The following is a 7,612-nucleotide window of genomic DNA, read 5'->3' on the forward strand; positions in this document are numbered from 1 at the left end:
ACAAGTCTGTTCTCTATGTCTGTGAGCATGTTTCTGTTTCTGTTTCGTAGGTAAGTTCATTTGTGTTATCTTTTAGATTCTACATATAAGTGATATCATATGGTATTTGTCTTTCTCTGTCTGACTTACTTCACTTAGTATGATAATGGCATTATTTCATTCTTTTTTATGGCTGAGTAATATTCCACTGTATATATGTACCACATCTCCTTTATCCATTCATCTGTTGTTGGACATTTAGGTTGTTTCCACATCTTTGCTATTGTAAATAGTGCTACTATCAACATCGGGGCACATGCGTCTTTTCAAATTATAGTTTTGTCTGGATATATGCCCAGAAGGGGGATTGCTGGCTCATATGATAACTCTATTTTTAGTTTTTTAAGGACCCTCCATACTGTTTTCTATAGTGGCTCCACCAATTTACATTCCCATCAACAGTGTAGGAGGGTTCCCTTTTCTCCACACCCTTTCCAGCATGAAATCATACATTTTAATGATGATACATATTCCTTTTTAACTGACATTGCATAGTGTGAGCTTTCTTTATGCCATTTAAAATTCTTCTGAATATGGTTTTTAATGACTATTTAACAATTTATTTTGTGTATTTATCTTTCTTTTGTTGGGCATTTTCTTAATTTTTTTGGTAATTGTATGAAATGCTGTAGAAAATCTTTGTATTTCAACTGTTGTCTAAATCTCAAATTATCTCTGTGGGACAGATTCATTTAAAAGGAGACTTACTGGGGCACGTTTATGAATATTTTTAAGGCCCTTGATACATATGACCAAATTACTGCTGCAAAGGTGGCACCTGTAAATGCACCTGGCACCTTCTCACTGCTCTCTCTGCAACATTGACTATTAACTTCTCAAAAGAATTCTTTACTAATTTGGTGCCCGAATAATGCTACCTCCCTGTTTTTTGGTTTTGTTTTTGTTTATTGAAGTTAGTTGATTTACAATGCTGTGTTAGTTTCAGGTATACAGCAAAGTGATTCAGATATATATTCTTTTTCAGATTCTTCTCCATTATAGTTTATTACAAGATATTGAATATAGTTCCCTGTGCTATTCAGTAGGTCCTTTTTGTTTATCTATTTTGTATATAGTAGTTTGTATCTGCTAATTACAAACTCCTAATTTATCCTCCCACCTTTCCCCTTTGGTAACCATAAGTTTATTTTCTATGTCTGTGAGTCTGTTTCTGTTTTGTAAATAAGTTCATTTGTATCATTTTTTAGATTCCACATGTAAGTGATATCATATGGTATTTATCTTTCTCTGACTTCCTTCACTTAGTATGATAATCTCTAGGTCTTTCCATGTTGCTGCAAATGGCATTATTTCATTCTTTTTTATGGCTGGGTAATATTCCATTGTATATATATATACACAATGGAATATTATATATACATATACACAGTATATATATATATATATATACACACCACATCTTCTTTATCCATTCATCTGTTGATGGACAGTTAGGTTGCTTCCATGTCTTGGCTATTGTGAATAGTGCTGCTATGAATATTGGGGTGCATGTATCTTTTCGAATTATAGTTTTCTCTGGATATATACCCAGGAGTGGGATTTCAGGACCATACGGTAGCTCTATTTTTGTTTTTTGAGGAAACTCTATACTGTTTTCTACAGTGGCTGCACCAATTTACATTCCACCAACAGTGCTACCTTCCTGTTGAGTAAGCCTGTCCTCTTTTGACTTCTCCATGCTCCATGGAGGGGATCCTGGGTGAAGGTAACGGGGCCACTGCCTCTTGGATCCCTTCTTTTATTTTTTTTAAAAAGCCCTTCCATAGTGTTTTCCATGTCCTGGGAACTGTTTAAGTGCTTAACAAATACTAATTCAAATAACCCTACAATGGAGGCTCTACTGTCATCCTCCTTATTCAGTAGATGTGGAAACTAAGGCACAGAGCGCAGCTCCAGGCCACCTGACTTGTGACAAGGTAGAGCTGGGCTCAGTCTGGGAGCAGGCGCTGGGGCCACTCAGAAGAAGGGAAGGGTTCCTGCTGCACGAAGAAGCCAGCACCTCTGATTTGGGCCTCAGCCACACATTCCCTGACTCATCAGCCTTCTTTCTTTTAGGCCCTGTCTTATTTCTTCAGGTGCCTTGAGCACCAGTTCATGGACACTGTTGCCAAGCCTGGTCACATTAACGGGCCTACAGGCAGCCTGGCCAGTGTCCTTGGGGTGTCAAGAATGACACTTGCTTTGTAGTCAAGGCTGTGGCACAGACAGGTCATAAGGAATCACAGCCGTGAGTCACTGTGCCAGGGCCTTTTCCAACCCCAAAGCTCAGTGGGTGGCAGGGCTACCTCTGCCAGTCAGCGTGGAAGTGTCCCAAACCCCAGAGGAAGGGAAATCTGACATCGACAGCTCACTGGGAAGCTAGGGAGAATCCACATTTGCCTCACGTCAGCCCAGCCACACTTATCACCCCGTGCAGCTGTCTGTTTACTAAGGGTGGACTTCCTACTGCTGGGACCCTGTCTTTGTCTCCCCAGCCCTGAGGTGTCTGGTGATTGATAGGTGCTCAGTGAATGCTGATTGAATGAGCGAACTGCAGATGGGATGAGCTGGCTGACCAGAAGTGGCCCACCTACTGAGATGAAGAGATTGTTTACCCACGAGATCAAGGTGCTGCGGGCACGGCCTACCCTGGTCAGGGGGCCTGCGTTCAAATCCCAGTGGTGTCCCTGACATTCAGGCTCATGGCCTTGGGTGATATTAGTTTGTTTGTTTTGGCCTCAGTTTTCCTTCCTAAAGGCCCCCATGGTTGTGAGGGTAGAAATGGAGTGTATGTGATGGCAAGGAGACCCAGGTAGATGTACGATGGGCGCTGAGCCTTTGGACGGGGACCTCGGAGCCACAGGGTCTGCTCTGTCTTGCTCCTTCGTAGCAAAGGTGGCACCATTAGGGGTTCCAGGGTTGACCTTCCTGCCCTACTCATAAATGCTTTTCCTGAAGGGGGCTCTGTCCTCTTGATGGCTTCAGCCTCTGGGAGGCAGGAAGCTGATTTGCCAAGACCTCTGGGGTCTGGCTGGACACGTTTCACATCGGCTGAGGCTGGATTCCAGGAAGTTCTAAACTTCCCTCCCACTGTTAACAAACTAAGAAGCAGCCACAGTGATGTGGTGAAGGCAGAGGAAGGAATAGGGTACCACAGAAGCAAGGGCCCATCTCTGCTGCATCCTTTGTGAAACTCCTCCCTCCACCCTTCCCCATTTTCTCCTTCCTAGCATTCTCCTAGATAGGCCCAAAGGGGTGGCAAGGGCTCAGCCTCCCTCAGCCTCCCTCCTCTGGCCTCCCTCAGAGGGAGATGGCTTCTCATTCCAGGACGAGGCAAACAAGTCCTCAGGACTGAGAGACCCGCCTTAGGGCTTTGGCCTTAGGGTCCTGTAGCCAGACCGCCTGGCAGAGGTCATCCCATCCACTCCAGCTGGAGCCTTCCTTCTTGCAAGGACTCTGAAGGCTTTAAAAAAAAAAAAAAAGTATTATTCTGTTTATAGACACCCAGTAACAGGCCGTGTTAACATGGGGCGATAGCAACATCTTCCTCTGAGAGGCTGCCCGCTGTAAGTGGTCGCGAGCAGGTTAAGGGGCAAGGGCTGTGCTGTGCTCTTTTGCAAACAGCATGTCAGCTTCAGCCCCGAGTCCCATTCGCAATCTCACTGCCTCTTCAGGCTTCTGTGGGGCACACCGGTTGCTTTCCTTCTGCAGGATTTTGGGCAAAGTGTTGGGCTCCTACATCCCAGTCCTTCAGTTTGTCCATCTCAGAGGCTTCTCCAGGCTCTGGGGAAAGTTGGGGAGGGGAACACTTTTCTTAGAGAAATCTTCCTCAGGAAAGAGTCAAGGGGCTGCACAGTTCTGTGGTTAGTGCCCCTGGGGGAGCCTAGAAGCTGCCCTTGGACAAGGGACTTGGGTGATGTCCAGGGATGTCTCTTTTGCTCACAGAGCGCTGGTCAGCCTCTCACTGAAGACGAGGCTGAAATGCATGCATCCTCGTACAAGAAGCACGCTGACCTAAATTCACAATGAGGAGACATGGCCTCAGGTCTTTGCCAAAGAACAAATTTTGGTAGTGAAGACCCACAGCCCTACTTTCTCCAAAGTAATAGGTGATACCTTAGGTTGGTCCCCTTTGAAGGACTGACTCTAGAGCAAACAAATATTATTTGGGAACATAAAATGCTCAAAAATTATAATTAGTATTCTCAGAATGATTTTTAATTGAATATATAGTTGATTTCCAATATTGCGGTAGTTTCAGGTGTACAGCAAAGTGATTCAGTTATACATATACATATATATATATCCTTTTCTATTATGGTTTATCACAGGATATTGAATATAGTTTCCTGTGCTATACAGTAGGAACTTGTTGTTTATCCATTCTATATATAATAGTTTGCATCTGCTAATCTTAAACTCCCAGTCCAACCCTCTCCCACACCCCCTCCCCCTTGGCAACCACAAGTCTGTTCTCTATGTCTGTGAGTCTGTTTCATAGATAAGTTCATTTGTGTCATATTTTAGATTCCACATATAAGTGATATCATATGGTATTTGTCCTTCTCTTTCTAACTTACTTCGCTTAGAATGAGTGGCCCAGGGTTTATTTTGGACCCATAGCTTTTTTTTTTTTTGGCTCTACAATAAAGAATATTTACATAATAATGGTCACATAAATGTCACTTACTTGTTTTCATCATTTAAAATAAACTTATAAACAAAGGACTAAACAGAATGTTACGGTTACCCATCTTGACATCGCAAATCCCAAGGTGTAGCTAGTACAGGGTTGGGAGACCAGGCTGGGTGAGGAGGTGCAAGACACGGTCGCTTCATAGTCTAGTTTTACATGATGCAAAAATAAGACACTGTCTGCAGCTCAGGGAGCGAGAAATAGAGGTTTTCGTATATTGTTTAAATTTGCAAAAGTGATGAAAATAACTAAAATTACCAATGCGTTTATTAAAAATTTGAGAGGAGGATGGAATCCAGAATGAGGGGGGAAAAGAGCTAAACCCTTGTTTTTCGTAGCAGGGAGTCAACAGATACGTCTAAGGTAAGAAATCAAGCATACTGTTTATGGTTTGGGAGGTCAACTGTCAGAAGTGACGTTTGAAGAGTGGGGAAGGATGGAGTGGGAGACTATTACTTTTCATTATAAATCTTTCTTTGCTATTTGATTTAGTACCATAGATACGTCCTTGAACACACACACACACACACACACACACACACACACACACAGCTCTTCAGAAAACTCATCAGCTCCCACCAGGAAACTCTCAGAGCTCCAAGAGCAGGCCAAATGCTCAAAGGACAGCTTAGAGCTGCATTGCAGAGGAAGCAAAAAGTGTTTCCAGGAGGTGTCGGGGCTGCTTGGTGGCTGGAGTGTCACATTCCCTAATGAACATGCAGGAAGCGGGTAAAACACGCCAGTAGCTTCTCACCAGAGTGGATGGCAAAAGCTCGTTTCCTTTCCATGATAGTTGCAGTGCTGAGCTATTAACAAAATGCTGAAGTATCTGGGAAAAGGATCTGGCTCAGCAGGACAGAGCTAATCCTAGGGATTCCCAAATGACTCCACACTCGTTATTATGTATTTTGTTTACTCAGGCCACCTTTCCAATTACCCGTCAGAATGTGCAAATGCTTCCTCCCTGCTTTATCAGGTATGAGAGGTAGAGAATCAGGTAGAGAATAAGATAATGATATCAGTACCATAATAATGATTACCATAGCAAATATCAATTAATGATGTCAAATGTCAATACCACCGCCCTCCATTCACACTCTCCCCCGGACTGGTTAGAACTCTGGCTCCACTAGGATGAACTTAGTACTGACAGTCTAGAAAATATGATCTGATCCAGGCCTTAAAGAAGTTTCCATCTAGAACAGGTGATCCTAAGGAAAAGGCCAAGGGAGTCCGCCTGTGCCCCTCGGCCTCACCACCCGTCTCTGACTGTCCCCGCTCGTCCGCCTGCGCCCTGTCAAGCCGGGCGGGGGGCACGAGCAGGCCTAACAGCAGCCCCTGCTCCTCCTAAACCCCTCTGCGGGAACCCTGGCTGCCGCCATCCTGAGGCTGCAAATCCTGAGACTCCAAACTCAACCGCCTCCAGAGAGGCCAGCACCCAGCCTTCATCCACTACGACCAGCCAAGGCTATGTTTTACCAGAAGGCAAAATCATGCCAAATACCTTTTTTTTTTGGTGGTGGTGGAATTGATGTTAGGATGGATGAAACCGAAATTACAAGTTTCTTTGCTACGTATGGTTCAGTAAAAGAAGTGAAGATAATCACGGACTGAACTGGTGTGTCCAAAGGCTATGGACTTGTTTCATTTTATAATGACATGGTTGTGCAGAAGACAGTAGAATCACAGATAAATTTCCATGGCAAAAAGCTGAAACTGGGCCCTGCAATCAGGAAACAAAATTTAAGTGCTTATCATGTACAGCCACGTCCTTTGGGGTTTTTTTTGCGGAGCACAGGCTCCGGAGGCACAGGCCCAGTGGCCATGGCTCATGGGCCCAGCCGCTCCGCGGCACATGGGATGCCCCCGGTGCGGGGAATGAACCCGCATCCCCTGCATTGGCAGGCGGACTCCCAACCACTGCGCCACCAGGGAAGCCCCGTCCTTTGGTTTTTAATCCTCCTCCTCTACCACAGTTTCAGTGTAATCCAGACACTGGAGTAATCCCAACACTGAAACTTACATGCAGCCTCCAACCACGATGAATCAGTATGTTCAGGCTTATCCTCCTTATCCAAATTCACCAGTTCAGGTTATGACCGGATATCAGCTGTGGGTTTATAGTTATCAGATGCCACCTCAGTGGCCTACTGGGGAACAAAGGATTTACGTTATTCCTCTGGATTATACAGCTGTTAACTACCACTGTAATGAAGTTGATCCAGGAGCTGAAGTTTTGCCAAGTGAATGCTCAATTCATGAAGCTACTCCATCCTCTGGAAATGGCCCACAAAAGAAATCTGTGGGCTGAAGCATACAGACGGTGGAATCGTGTCTATTTAATCCAGAGAACAGACTGAGAAACTCCCTTGTTATTCAAGATGACTACTTCAAGGTTAAGAGTTCATCACTTTATTTATTTATTTACTTACTTATTTATTTATTTTTTGCGGGTACGCGGGCCTCTCACTGTCGTGGCCTCTCCTGTTGCGGAGCACAGGCTCTGGACGCGCAGGCTCAGCGGCCATGGCTCACGGGCCCAGCCGCTCCGCGGCATGAGGGATCCTCCTGGACCAGGGCACAAACCCGTGTCCCCTGCATCGGCAGGCGGACTCCCAACCACTGCACCACCAGGGATGCCCGAGTTCATCACTTTAGAAGAAGTTGGGCAGTGCTTAAGTCTGTTTGATCTTCTCAGCTGACTTTCTAGTCTCATAGGAAGTTGCAGGTTTTGAATAGGAAGAAGAGACTGAAAGTGTTTCAACTATTATAGAAATTTAATTCTGAATTTTGATAAATCACACTCAGACTTTTCTATACCAGTTATAATAGATTGCCTAGTTTTATTTTACAGTGAAACTGTTTTTCATTAGACAT

The 7,612-nt window shown here is 44.5% G+C and overlaps 1 pseudogene; it reads left to right on the forward strand.

The window, feature by feature from the left end:
• The first annotated feature begins 1,743 nt into the window (after positions 1 to 1,743).
• Positions 1,744 to 7,424, forward strand: LOC137219913 (deleted in azoospermia-like; annotated as a pseudogene).
• Positions 7,425 to 7,612: the final 188 nt, after the last annotated feature.

Source organism: Pseudorca crassidens, chromosome 2 (assembly GCF_039906515.1).
Source record: "Pseudorca crassidens isolate mPseCra1 chromosome 2, mPseCra1.hap1, whole genome shotgun sequence".
NCBI classification, from domain to species: domain Eukaryota; kingdom Metazoa; phylum Chordata; class Mammalia; order Artiodactyla; family Delphinidae; genus Pseudorca; species Pseudorca crassidens.